Genomic DNA, 15,511 nt, shown 5'->3' on the forward strand with positions numbered 1-15,511 from the left:
TAACACCTGACAGTCAACACCTGAGCACCTGACACAGTCAACACCTGAGCACCTAACACCTGACACAGTCAACACCTGAGCACCTAACACCTGACACAGTCAACACCTAACACCTGACACAGTCAACACCTAAGCACCTGAGTCAACACCTGACAGTCAACACCTGAGCACCTGACACAGTCAACACCTGAGCACCTGACACAGTCAACACCTGAGCACCTAACACCTGACACAGTCAACACCTGAGCACCTGACACAGCCAACACCTGAGCACCTGACACAGTCAACACCTGAGCACCTGACACACTCAACACCTGAGCACCTGACACACTCAACACCTGAGCACCTGACAGTCAACACCTGAGCACCTGACACAGTCAACACCTGAGCACCTAACACCTGACACAGTCAACACCTGACACAGTCAACACCTGAGCACCTGACAGTCAGCACCTGACACAGTCAACACCTGAGCACCTAACACCTGACACAGTCAACAAGGTGCAATCTAAGAGGAAACAGCACCAAGGCCAGAAAGAAAACACCGAAAAATCAACTATTCAACAAGTGTAGCCAGGAGGACGCCAGCCCAGCAACCACCCCACTCACCACCACTCAAGGCGACACCACAACAATAACAACAAACATGGCTGCCACCAGCCCATCCTCCCCTCTCTTCCCCAGATTCAACCTACCAAGTAGTCTCTCAGGTATGACCAACGATCCAGATACCCTAAAGACATGCATCTCCAACTTAGTTATTGAAAACATGAACCTTCGAGAGACGCTAACAAAACAAGACACCAGGATGACACAACTCGAGAACAAAATCCTCAGTCTTGAACAAAAGTTATCAACAACAGGAATGACTAACTGTGGCAAGACCATCCAGACAGTCATAGATAGCCATACAGAACAAATAATATCTCTTAATACAAAGAAAGGTTGAAGAAGCAGTAAAAGAATGGAAGAACAACTTAGATAACCAGTTCAGTGACTACTTTGCTCTCCAAGAAGATAAAACTGAACAAGATAAACTATCAGACGCAGTAATAGTTAACAGTCCACTTTTTCCCAGTGATATGAACCAAACAAACAGTAAAGAAATTACTCTGCAGATCATAAAGGACCAAACAAAAGTTACAGTACCAGAGTCAGAAATAAAAGAAGCCAGGTTACTAGGATCCCATGGTAGAAAAAGTGTTATGATTAGATTCCACTCACATGACAGGAAAAAAGACTTAATTATTGCATCTATTAAAGTAAAGAAAGAGGTATACATAAACGAGTGTCTTAACAAAAAATGTCAGAACCTCCTGTATAGAGTCAGAAAACTTAAGCGGGAGAATAATGACACAATACACCAATGCTTCACACGGGATGGGAAAATTCTTGTTAGGAAAACAAATGTAGGTCAACTGTACATAATCACGAACGAGAATGATCTATCACAATTTCTCAGGGATACTAATCTTACAGAGAATAACTAAACAATGTCCAACATAAAAGCCTACGTAGTGTAGTGTACGTTTTGCTCCATTATTGTTCAAATTTCATTGTACACTCTCTTAGTAATTAAATAATCAACTACCTCATTTTGTGATTTTACTAGTAAGCATAAGTCACCTTATGTAATTTTCTTATTTACTATTGTTTGCTTAAACATTAGCTGAATTGATACTTTCTCTGTCTATATTACTACCTCATATTTTTTTAAATACTATCAATTGATATTACTTACTAAAATTAATAATTACTATTTTTACTATAATTTCAATTTACACTCAACATTTTTGACATTTAATAACCATTACTTGTCTAATTACCTTTATCTGTTTTAATACCACATTTACTATCTTAGAGTACTCTTAATTACCTTGTACTGCCATATAACCTCTAGTATAACTACCAGTGCTATATTGAATGAAATAAACATTACTTTTTCACTTTTTTTGTAATCATTATTACTAAAATTTTATTAAACACCATATTTACTACCAGTCAATTTTACTTTTGTACATTAAACATTATTTTATACTTCCCATAACATTTTGTTGCCAAATTTTCAAGTTTGTATATTCAACTCCAACCTTTATATTATCCTTTGTACCTGTGTACCTGTGTACCTGTGCACCTGTGTACCTGTCTACCATCTTACTATCATATTATAACCAAGACATTACCATTGTTATTTTTTACTATTATTCTTTTGGTACTTTAATTGAGAATTTTATTTTGTCAATTTAAATCTAGTTATACTCCTGATCTTGTCAACAACCTATACCAGACTCTAGTGCAATTGTAAGTACCATTTCAATTTGTATTTTTATATTATAAGTTTATATTGTAAGTCCTACTCTAAGATTGTTTTCATATCTTAGTGACTATATTGTGTGCGCAATTAGTGTATATTTCAATTATATTATTGTTCAAGGCCCTTAACTATCTTTTGCTAACTAGTACCAACTACCTCATATATTTTTTTTTTTTTTTCTACTTTTTTTTATTCTTTTGCTACCTTAACTTGTATATTTTATCTTGTCAATTTAAATCTAGTTATACTCTAATTCTTGTAAACAACTTATATAACACCTTAGTGCAATTACAACTGAGAGTCTTGTGCCTTTTTTATATCATTAGATTAAACTCAGTTGTACTATAGCTCATTCTAGCTCAATACATAGTCAGTACCAAAGTCATTATATTAGACCATAGTGTAATTACTAGTGAGAGACTGGTGCTATTTTTAATTTGTATTTTTACATTATTAGATTAAACCTAGTTGTACTATTGCTCACTCTAGGTCAATACATAGACTCCACAAAAGTCATTATTAGACTTTAGTGCAATTACAAGTGAGAGTCTTGTTCTATTTTTAATTTGTATTTTTATATTACTAGTTTATACCAAGTTGTACTTTAGTTCATTCCAGCACAACACATAAACAACATCAACTTCATTATGTGTATTAGTGACTATACTCTACATGACCAAAATGCTATAGCTATATACTTGTCCAAACTTCCCACCACTACAGATATCAGTACTAAAACTCAACACACAACTCAGGATATAAATAACCATAATTTAAACCTAGAAGATGATTGATCACGTTGACCCTGATCTACACCTACATAATCTGACATACAATCAAAACCTATTGGAAAGTAACTGCCTTTACTACACAGCATTAGAAACCAGCACTATCCTAAACAATGATAATAGTCTATCAGTACTTAACTACAACATCAGGTCCTTAAGCAAACACTATGATGACCTCCTGGCACTCCTTGAATCACTAAAGACACCCTTCTCCTGCATTATTCTTATTGAGACCTGGCTTAAACAGGACACAATAGATATCTACCCTCTACCAGGATACACAGCAATCCACAACTGCAGACAATACCAAGTTGGGGGTGGTATTGCAATCTATTACTCTAACCAATTATCTTGTATCAGCATTTTTGCTAATTTTACTATAAAAAACCTTAAGACGCCTATAACAATCGGTGCCATTTACCGGATACCCCACACTAACATCCCAAACTTCAGTGAGAAATTAAAGGCACTAATAACAAACAGACAAATGAATAAGCACCACCTTCTCTTAGCTGGAGACTTCAACATCAACCTTGGCTTACTAGATGATCAGCCTGTAACTGATTTCATCAACAATATGAACAACACACTTCTCATACCAACAATAACTAAACCAACCAGGCTCACTGAAACAAGTGCAACCATAATAGACCACATATGGACCAATATACTAGCCCCCCTTAAATCAGGGATAATCACAGATAGCACTACAGACCACTACCCTACCTTCCTCTTGACAAACATTAGTAAACCACCACTTGAATACAACGAAGTCTCATTTAGACTCCATGATGAGGCCTCAATAAGGAAGTTCACAGCTGACCTAGAGACTGTTGACTGGCCTACAGAATTCTCCAAGGCCAATGGTATTGACGACTGGACAGACATTTTTCTTAACAAACTACTTAGACTATACAACAAACATTGTCCTATAAAAACGAAACAGATCACAAACAAATGGCTTGGTTGCCCATGGCTAACCAGCACCATTCTGAAATCCATTGATAAGAAACACCAATATGAAAAGCAATATAGACAGGGCTTAATACACAAAGATATTCTTAAACACTATTCATCAGTCTTCACCAAAGTAATAAAGAAAGCCAAACAACTATACTACTCCAGTAGATTCACTGACACTAGAGGAGATATAAAAATGACCTGGAAAACACTCTCTCAGATTCTAGGGACCCACAAACTGAAAAAAAACCAAGAATATTGTCCTAACTAAACCTAATGAAACACCACTGCAACCCACCGACAATGCTAACAAGATAAACGACTTCTTCTCAACCATAGGTTCTAATCTCGCCAATAAAATCCCATGTACCAATGCCCATGCTGGGGACCACCTAGATGGGAATTTCCCAAATTCCTTCTATCTTGCTCCAACTGAGCCCACGGAAGTCACCGAGATTACAAAGTCACTTAAAAATAACTCAGGGAATCTGTCTCATGTCCCACCATTATTGTACGAGAGTGGCCCATGTCCTCTCGCATACTATCTCATTGCTTTTAAACAAGTCACTAGAAGCTAGCACCTTCCCGAAACTACTCAAGACGGCAAGGGTTACACCAATACATAAAGGTGGTGACCCTACAGATTTAAACAACTATAGGCCAATATCAAACTTACCATTGCTATCCAAAATCTTTGAGAAACTCGTGCACAGGAGACTATATTCATTTATAACGTCACAAAACATACTCAACCCCTGCCAATTTGGATTCAGAAAAAATAAAAGCACTAACCATGCAATTATAAAAATGCTAGATCTGCTTTACACAGCATTGGAAAATAAGGAATATCCACTAGGAATTTTTATTGACCTAAGAAAAGCTTTTGACACAGTAGACCACGGCATCCTACTCCACAAACTTGACCATTATGGTATAAGAGGCCATGCGCTTACATATTTCAAACCTTACCTTACTAATAGGTATCAGTATGTCACCATTAAAGACACAGCATCAACAACACAGCCACTTGATACTGGAGTTCCGCAGGGAAGTGTCCTTGGTCCCCTGCTCTTCCTCATATACATCAATGATCTTCCAAACGTATCTCGACACCTGAACCCCATTCTCTTTGCTGACGACACGACTTATGTCATCTCTCACCCTAATCTTGCAACCCTCAACACCATTGTTAATGAGGAGCTGATCAAAATATTGACTTGGATGACAGCCAATAAACTTACGCTTAATGTTGACAAAACCTACTACATTATGTTTGGTAGCAGAGCAGGAGATGCGCAAATTAACATTAAGATCGACAACACTCTAATTACCAGGCATAATGAGGGCAAATTCCTAGGCCTATACCTCGACAACAACCTGAACTTCAGCACCCATATCCAACACATAACCAAAAAAGTATCCAAAACGGTTGGGATCCTCTCCAAGATACGATACTACGTGCCGCAAACTGCCCTTCTCACACTATACCATTCACTTATATATCCATACCTCACCTATGCTATCTGTGCTTGGGGTTCAACTGCAGCAACACACCTAAAGCCAATAATAACCCAACAAAAAGCCGCAGTAAGAATAGTCACTAAATCCCATCCCTGGCAACACTCCCCCCCACTCTTCATAGATCTAAACTTACTCCCTGTTCAGTACATCCACACTTACTACTGTGCAATCTACATCTACAGGACCTTAAACTCCAATATTAACCTTGACCTAAAACGCTTCCTTGATAGTTGAGACAGAACCCACAGGCACAACACCAGACACAAACATCTCTATGACATTTCCCGTGTCCGACTAAACCTTTAAAAAAATTCAATGTATGTCAAAGGCCCTAAAATCTGGAACACCCTACCTGAGAACTTTAGAACTGCAGACACATTCATCACCTTCAAAACTACCATTAGAAAACATCTTATCTCCCTGATACACCCTGTCAACTAATTACACAAATACCACCTGGTGGTTAACACTTACACTCACTCACCCATTTGACCATAAACAGAAATATCAATCTCAATCTCAAAATAATGAATCTTAACTAGTCATAAGTTGGCCTGTGATACTCCAATACTGAAACTATGTATAGTGCCAAAACAAAAGCATTCACATTGCTAAACTCACAAACTAGTATTTAGTCACTTAGCCATAATACCAACTTACCTCATAATTTGTAATATTTTACAATTAAGAATAAAACTAAGTATGCCCGAAATGCCTAGCCATGCTAGGTGTTCTAGTGGTACACTCTGTAATCACAATTTTACTACATGTAAACCACACAATAACCAAATTCTGTAAACTCAGCATTGTAATCCTTATAGAGAATAAACTTTGAATTTGAATTTGATATGATCATGTCTGGCGCCTTAATACACTATATTTCATGGGTCAAACTCTCTCTATGTATCATCTAGCACATGAATGTTGTATTGTAATAAAGGTAGTTGTTACTCACCTGTGTTAGACACCACAGTTGTTACTCACCTGTGTTAGACACCACAGTTGTTACTCACCTGTGTTAGACACCACAGTTGTTACTCACCTGTGTTAGACACCACAGTTGTTACTCACCTGTGTTAGACACCACAGTTGTTACTCACCTGTGTTAGACACCACAGTTGTTACTCACCTGTGTTAGACACCACAGTTGTTACTCACCTGTGTTAGACACCACAGTTGTTACTCACCTGTGTTAGACACCACAGTTGTTACTCACCTGTGTTAGACACCACAGTTGTTACTCACCTGTGTTAGACACCACAGTTGTTACTCACCTGTGTTAGACACCACAGTTGTTACTCACCTGTGTTAGACACCACAGTTGTTACTCACCTGTGTTAGACACCACAGTTGTTACTCACCTGTGTTAGACACCACAGTTGTTACTCACCTGTGTTAGACACCACAGTTGTTACTCACCTGTGTTAGACACCACAGTTGTTACTCACCTGTGTTAGACACCACAGTTGTTACTCACCTGTGTTAGACACCACAGTTGTTACTCACCTGTGTTAGACACCACAGTTGTTACTCACCTGTGTTAGACACCACAGTTGTTACTCACCTGTGTTAGACACCACAGTTGTTACTCACCTGTGTTAGACACCACAAACACTGTTTATTGTTCACTTTATCTCACTCATCCACCAACAACACAAGATGTTGTTGTTGTTGTTGTTTATAGGGCCACTCACAGTGTACGTCGTATCGAACCCTGACTTCCAGTGCTCGGAAAAGGAAAATCGACCAAAGTGGAAGGATATTTGACTAATAACCGCGTATTATATGTCCCTAATGCTCCCTGAAGCCAGTAAGAATGTGCAGGTACAGACCAAGATCTGCTAACAGTCTGGAGAGTCAAATTCTTGACGTTAAGAAGGAGAGGCAGGGTTAATGATTGCACTTTTTCAAATTCAAATTCAAATTCAAAGTTTATTCTCTGTAAGGATTACAATGCTGAGTTTACAGAAATTTGGTTATTGCTTGGTTTACATGTAGTAAAATTGTGATTACAGAGTGTACCACTAGAACGCTTAGCATGGCTAGGCATTTCGGGCATACTTAGTTTTATTCTTAATTGTAAAATATTACAAATTATGAGGTAAGTTGGTATTATGGCTAAATGACTAAATACTAGTTTATGAGTTTAGCAATGTGAATGCTTTTGTTTTGGCACAGTATATAGTTTCAGTATTGGAGTATCACAGGATTCATTATTTTAAGACTGAGATTAATATTTCTGTTTATGGTCAAATGAGTGAGCGAGTGTAAGTGTGAACCACCAGGTGGTATTCGTGTAGTTGACGGGGTGTATCAGGGAGATAAGATGTTTTCTAATGGTAGTTTTGAAGGTGATGAATGTGTCTGCAGTTCTAAAGTTCTCAGGTAGGGTATTCCAGATTTTAGGGCCTTTGACATACATTGAATTTTTGTAAAGGTTTAGTCGGACACGGGGAATGTCGTAGAGATGTTTGTTTCTGGTGTTATGCCTGTGGGTTCTGTCACAACTATCAAGAAAGCGTTTTAGGTCAAGGTTGATATTAGAGTTTAAGGCCCTGTAGATATAGATTGCGCAGTAGTAAGTGTGGATGTACTGAACTGGGAGTAAGTTTAGATCTTTGAAGAGTGGGGGGTGTGTGCTGCCAGGGATGGGATTTAGTGATTATTCTTACTGCAGCTTTTTGTTGTGTTATTATAGGCTTTAGGTGTGTTGCTGCAGTTGATCCCCAAGCACAAATAGCATAGGTGAGGTATGGATAAATAAGTGAGTGGTATAGTGTGAGAAGGGCATTTTGCGACACGTAGTATCGTATCTTGGAGAGGATCCCAACCGTTTTGGATACTTTTTTGGCTATATGCTGGATATGGGTGCTGAAATTCAGGTTGTTGTCAAGGTATAAGCCTAGGAATTTTCCCCCATTATTTCTGGTAATTAGAGTGTTGTCAATCTTAATGTTAATTTGTGCATCTCCTGCTCTGCTACCAAACATAATATAGTAAGTTTTGTCAGTGTTAAGCGTAAGTTTATTAGCTGTCATCCAAGTCGATATTTTAATCAGCTCCTCATTCACATTGGTGTTGAGGGTGGCAAGATTAGGGTGAGAGATGACATAAGTCGTGTCATAAGCAAAGAGAATGGGTTTCAGGTGTTGGGATACGTTTGGAAGGTCATTGATGTATATGAGGAAGAGCAGGGGACCAAGGACACTTCCCTGCGGAACTCCAGTATCAAGTGGCCGTGTTGCTGATGCTGTGTCTTTAATGGTGACGTACTGATACCTATTAGTAATGTAAGATTTGAAATAAGCAAGCACATGGCCTCTTATACCGTAGTGGTCAAGTTTGTGGAGTAGGATTTCGTGGTTTACTGTGTCAAAAGCTTTTCTTAGGTCAATAAAAATTCCTAGTGGATATTCCTTATTTTCCAATGCTGTGTAAAGCAGATCTAGCATTTTTATGATTGCATCATTAGTGCTTTTATTTTTCCTGAATCCAAACTGGCAGGGGTTGAGTATGTTTTGAGCCGTTATAAATGAATACAGTCTCCTGTGCACGAGTTTCTCAAAGATTTTGGATAGCAATGGTAAGTTAGATATTGGGCTATAGTTGTTTAAGTCTGTAGGGTCACCACCTTTATGTATTGGTGTAAGCCTTGCCATCTTGAGTAGTTTCTGGAAGGTGCTAGTCTCTATTGACTTGTTAAAAAGTAATGAAATAGCATGCGAAAGGACATGGGCCGCTCGCTTGTACAGTAATGGTGGGACATGAGACAGATTCCCCGAGTTATTTTTAAGTGACTTTATGATCTCAATGACTTCTGTGGGCTCAGTTGGTGCAAGATAGAAGGAATTAGGGAAATTTCCATCTAGGTAGTCCCCGGCATGGGCATTGGTATGTGGGATTTTACTGGCGAGATTAGATCCTATGTTTGAGAAGAAGTCGTTTATCTTGTTAGCTGTGTCAGTGGGATGTAGTGGTGTTTCATTAGGTTTAGTTAGGACTATATTCTTGGTTTTTCTCAGTTTGTGGGTCCCTAGAATCTGAGAGAGTGTTTTCCAGGTCTTTTTTATATCTCCTCTAGTGTCTGTGAATCTACTGGAGTAGTATAGTTGTTTGGCTTTTTTTATTACTTTGGTGAGAGCTGATGAATAGTGTTTAAGAGTATCTTTGTGTATTAAGCCCTGTCTATATTGCTTTTCATATTGGTGTTTCTTGTCAATGGATTTCAGAATGGTGCTGGTTAGCCATGGGCAACCAAGCCGTTTGTTTGTGATCTGTTTTGTTTTTATAGGACAATGTTTGTTGTATAGTCTAAGTAATTTGTTAAGAAAGATGTCTGTCCAGTCATCAATACCATTGGCCGTGGAGAATTCTGTAGGCCAATCAACAGTCTCTAGGTCAGCTGTGAACTTCCTTACTGAGGCCTCGTCATGGAGTCTAAATGAGACTTTGTTGTATTCAAGTGGTGGTTTACTAATGTTTGTCAGGAGGGAGGTAGGGTAGTGGTCTGTAGTGCTATCTGTGATTATCCCTGATTTAAAGGGGGCTAGTATATTGGTCCATATGTGGTCTATTATGGTTGCACTTGTCTCAGTGAGCCTGGTTGGTTTAGTTATTGTTGGTATGAGAAGTGTGTTGTTCATATTGTTGATGAAATCAGTTACAGTCTGATCATCTAGTAAGCCAAGGTTGATGTTGAAGTCTCCAGCTAAGAGAAGGTGGTGCTTATTCATTTGTCTGTTTGTTATTAGTGACTTTAATTTCTCACTGAAATTTGGGATGTTTGTGTGAGGTATCCGGTAAATGGCACCGATTGTTATAGGCGTCTTAAGGTTTTTTACAGTAAAATTAGCAAAAATGTATTCCCCATATTCATCACTAAAGCAAGTGGTGCTAAGACAAGATAATTGGTTAGAGTAATAGATTGCAATACCACCCCCAACTTGGTTTGTTCTGCAGTTGGGAATTGCTGTGTATCCTGGCAGAGGGTAGATATCTATTGTGTCCTGCTTAAGCCAGGTCTCAGTAAGAATAATGCAGGAGAAGGGTGTCTTTAGTGATTCAAGGAGTGCTAGGAGGTCATCATAGTGTTTGCTTAAGGACCTGATGTTGTAGTTAAGTACTGATAGACTTTTAGCATTGTTTAGGATAGTGGTGGCTTGTGATGCTGTGTAATAAAGGCAGTTACTTTCCAATAGGTTTTGATTGGGTGTCAGATTATGGAGGTTTAGATCAGGGTCAACGTGATCAATCATCTTCTTAATTCTTCTTAATTCTGCCAATCCATAAAATCATTTTATTTCTCAATATTAACCAAATCTGCTAAAACATCTGCTAATTAGTCTTATCATGTGATCTCCTGGCTTTTAATTCTGCCATTCCATAAAATATTACCACCTGCACCAAAACTTGTATGGTAGATTTTGTGTGCAATTTCAAGTTTATTTTACCGAACCCTACTCACTTGTATTAAGTTTAAATAAGATTGTAAAACAGCTAACCACTATTGTCTAGTTTTAAGTATAGTTACTATGTACTATTATCTTATCTAGTTTTAATTAGTTACTATATATTAAGATTAGTTTGCCCCAAATGCCTGGCCATGACAGTGGACATCTTTGTACTTAGTAAATCAAAATTGTAATTACACATTGTAACCTTTACAAAGAAATAAACTTTATTTTACTTTATGTTCCCCAAACGTGCACAAGGTCGTGCAGAGAATAGTCCGTGCAGAGTGGTAACGTGAGCACCACAGTAGGAAGTGTTCGTGCAGAGTGGTAACGTGTGCACCACAGTAGGAAGTGTTCGTGCAGAGTGGTAACGTGAGCACCACAGTAGGAAGTGTTCGTGCAGAGTGGTAACGTGAGCACCACAGTAGGAAGTGTTCGTGCAGAGTGGTAACGTGAGCACCACAGTAGGAAGTGTTCGTGCAGAGTGGTAACGTGAGCACCACAGTAGGAAGTGTTCGTGCAGAGTGGTAACGTGAGCACCACAGTAGGAAGTGTTCGTGCAGAGTGGTAACGTGAGCACCACAGTAGGAAGTGTTCGTGCAGAGTGGTAACGTGAGCACCACAGTAGGAAGTGTTCGTGCAGAGTGGTAACGTGAGCACCACAGTAGGAAGTGTTCGTGCAGAGTGGTAACGTGAGCACCACAGTAGGAAGTGTTCGTGCAGAGTGGTAACGTGAGCACCACAGTAGGAAGTGTTCGTGCAGAGTGGTAACGTGAGCACCACAGTAGGAAGTGTTCGTGCAGAGTGGTAACGTGAGCACCACAGTAGGAAGTGTTCGTGCAGAGTGGTAACGTGAACACCACAGTAGGAAGTGTTCGTGCAGAGTGGTAACGTGAGCACCACAGTAGGAAGTGTTCGTGCAGAGTGGTAACGTGAGCACCACAGTAGGAAGTGTTCGTGAAGAGTGGTAACGTGAGCACCACAGTAGGAAGTGTTCGTGCAGAGTGCTAACGTGAGCAGCACAGTAGGAAGTGTTCGTGCAGAGTGGTAACGTGAGCACCACAGTAGGAAGTGTTCGTGCAGAGTGGTAACGTGAGCACCACAGTAGGAAGTGTTCGTGCAGAGTGGTAACGTGAGCACCACAGTAGGAAGTGTTCGTGCAGAGTGGTAACGTGAGCACCACAGTAGGAAGTGTTCGTGCAGAGTGGTAACGTGAGCACCACAGTAGGAAGTGTTCGTGCAGAGTGGTAACGTGAGCACCACAGTAGGAGGGTTCGTGCAGAGTGGTTACGTGAGCACCACAGTAGGAAGTGTTCGTGCAGAGTGGCAACATGAGCACCACAGTAGGAAGTGTTCGTGCAGAGTGGTAACGTGAGCACCACAGTAGGAAGTGTTCGTGCAGAGTGGTAACGTGAGCACCACAGTAGGAAGTGTTCGTGCAGAGTGGTAACGTGAGCACCACAGTAGGAAGTGTTCGTGCAGAGTGGTAACGTGAGCACCACAGTAGGAAGTGTTCGTGCAGAGTGGTAACGTGAGCACCACAGTAGGAAGTGTTCGTGCAGAGTGGTAACGTGAGCACCACAGTAGGAAGTGTTCGTGCAGAGTGGTAACGTGAGCACCACAGTAGGAAGTGTTCGTGCAGAGTGGTAACGTGAGCACCACAGTAGGAAGTGTTCGTGCAGAGTGGTAACGTGAGCACCACAGTAGGAAGTGTTCGTGCAGAGTGGTAACGTGAGCACCACAGTAGGAAGTGTTCACCACAGTAGGAAGTGTTCGTGCAGAGTGGTAACGTGAGCACCACAGTAGGAAGTGTTCGTGCAGAGTGGTAACGTGAGCACCACAGTAGGAAGTGTTCGGGCAGCACACACAGTAGGAAGTGTTCGTGCAGAGTGGTAACGTGAGCACCACAGTAGGAAGTGTTCGTGCAGAGTGGTAACGTGAGCACCACAGTAGGAAGTGTTCGTGCAGAGTGGTAACGTGAGCACCACAGTAGGAAGTGTTCGTGCAGAGTGGTAACGTGAGCACCACAGTAGGAAGTGTTCGTGCAGAGTGGTAACGTGAGCACCACAGTAGGAAGTGTTCGTGCAGAGTGGTAACGTGAGCACCACAGTAGGAAGTGTTCGTGCAGAGTGGTAACGTGAGCACCACAGTAGGAAGTGTTCGTGCAGAGTGGTAACGTAAGCACCACAGTAGGAAGTGTTCGTGCAGAGTGGTAACGTGAGCACCACAGTAGGAAGTGTTCGTGCAGAGTGGTAACGTGAGCACCACAGTAGGAAGTGTTCGTGAAGAGTGGTAACGTGAGCACCACAGTAGGAAGTGTTCGTGCAGAGTGGTAACGTGAGCACCACAGTAGGAAGTGTTCGTGCAGAGTGGTAACGTGAGCACCACAGTCTGATGAAAACTCACACTCACACGAGCTTTTAAATCTCTGCACAAAATTCAATTTAAACCAGCAAATAATAGAGCCTACTAGACTGGAGAATACACTAGACCTCATCTTCACTAACAATGATGATCTGATAAGAAATGTCACCATATCAAAAACAATATACTCAGATCACAACATAATTGAGGTTCAGACATGTATGCGTGGAGCCCCAGACCGACAAAATGAGACTAGTCACGAGGGAGCATTCACCAAATTCAACTTCAATAACAAAAACATAAAGTGGGACCAAGTAAACCAAGTCCTAACCGATATAAGCTGGGAAGATACACTAAGCAACACAGACCCCAACTTATGCCTAGAACAGATTAACTCGGTGGCACTCGATGTATGCACAAGGCTTATTCCTCTAAGAAAAAGGAGGAGTAGATGTAAAATAGAAAGAGACAGGCGCTCCCTTTACAGGCGACGGAAAAGAATAACAGAGCGGCTAAAAGAGGTCAATATATCTGAAATGCGTAGGGAGACACTGGTCAGAGAAATAGCAAGCATCGAACTTAAGCTAAAAGAATCCTTTAGGAGTCAGGAATCGCGGGAAGAACTAAAAGCCATAAATGAAATCGAAAGAAACCCAAAGTATTTCTTCTCCTATGCCAAATCAAAATCGAGAACAACGTCCAGTATTGGGCCCCTACTTAAACAAGATGGGTCCTACACAGATGACAGCAAGGAAATGAGTGAGCTACTCAAGTCCCAATATGACTCAGTTTTTAGCAAGCCGCTAACCAGACTGAGAGTCGAAGATCAAAATGAATTTTTTATGAGAGAGCCACAAAATTTGATTAACACAAGCCTATCCGATGTTATCCTGACGCCAAATGACTTCGAACAGGCGATAAATGACATGCCCATGCACTCTGCCCCAGGGCCAGACTCATGGAACTCTGTGTTCATCAAGAACTGCAAGAAGCCCCTATCACGAGCCTTTTCCATCCTATGGAGAGGGAGCATGGACACGGGGGTCGTCCCTCAGTTACTAAAAACAACAGACATAGCCCCACTCCACAAAGGGGGCAGTAAAGCAACAGCAAAGAACTACAGACCAATAGCACTAACATCCCATATCATAAAAATCTTTGAAAGGGTCCTAAGAAGCAAGATCACCACCCATCTAGAAACCCATCAGTTACACAACCCAGGGCAACATGGGTTTAGAACAGGTCGCTCCTGTCTGTCTCAACTATTGGATCACTACGACAAGGTCCTAAATGCACTAGAAGACAAAAAGAATGCAGATGTAATATATACAGACTTTGCAAAAGCCTTCGACAAGTGTGACCATGGCGTAATAGCGCACAAAATGCGTGCTAAAGGAATAACAGGAAAAGTCGGTCGATGGATCTATAATTTCCTCACTAACAGAACACAGAGAGTAGTCGTCAACAGAGTAAAGTCCGAGGCAGCTACGGTGAAAAGCTCTGTTCCACAAGGCACAGTACTAGCTCCCATCTTGTTCCTCATCCTCATATCCGACATAGACAAGGATGTCAGCCACAGCACCGTGTCTTCCTTTGCAGATGACACCCGAATCTGCATGACAGTGTCTTCCATTGCAGACACTGCAAGGCTCCAGGCGGACATCAACCAAATCTTTCAGTGGGCTGCAGAAAACAATATGAAGTTCAACGATGAGAAATTTCAATTACTCAGATATGGTAAACATGAGGAAATTAAATCTTCATCAGAGTACAAAACAAATTCTGGCCACAAAATAGAGCGAAACACCAACGTCAAAGACCTGGGAGTGATTATGTCGGAGGATCTCACCTTCAAGGACCATAACATTGTATCAATCGCATCTGCTAGAAAAATGACAGGATGGATAATGAGAACCTTCAAAACTAGGGAGGCCAAGCCCATGATGACACTCTTCAGGTCACTTGTTCTATCTAGGCTGGAATATTGCTGCACTCTAACAGCACCTTTCAAGGCAGGTGAAATTGCCGACCTAGAAAATGTACAGAGAACTTTCACGGCGCGCATAACGGAGATAAAACACCTCAATTACTGGGAGCGCTTGAGGTTTCTA

At 40.8% G+C, this 15,511-nt stretch overlaps 2 long non-coding RNA genes across 2 annotated transcripts in view; both read right to left on the bottom strand.

Moving 5' to 3' along the window:
- Positions 1-7,406, bottom strand: part of LOC138854940 (uncharacterized) — a 116,840-nt gene extending 109,434 nt beyond the window's left edge. Inside the window, exon 1 of the long non-coding RNA XR_011394125.1 lies at positions 7,177-7,406. This is a non-coding gene — a long non-coding RNA (uncharacterized lncRNA). The remainder of the gene's footprint in view (positions 1-7,176) is intronic.
- Positions 1-15,511, bottom strand: part of LOC138854941 (uncharacterized) — a 584,083-nt gene that overhangs the window by 391,523 nt on the left and 177,049 nt on the right. The window lies entirely within an intron of this gene.

The sequence above is a fragment of the Cherax quadricarinatus genome, chromosome 75 (assembly GCF_038502225.1).
Source record: "Cherax quadricarinatus isolate ZL_2023a chromosome 75, ASM3850222v1, whole genome shotgun sequence".
NCBI classification, from domain to species: Eukaryota; Metazoa; Arthropoda; class Malacostraca; order Decapoda; family Parastacidae; genus Cherax; species Cherax quadricarinatus.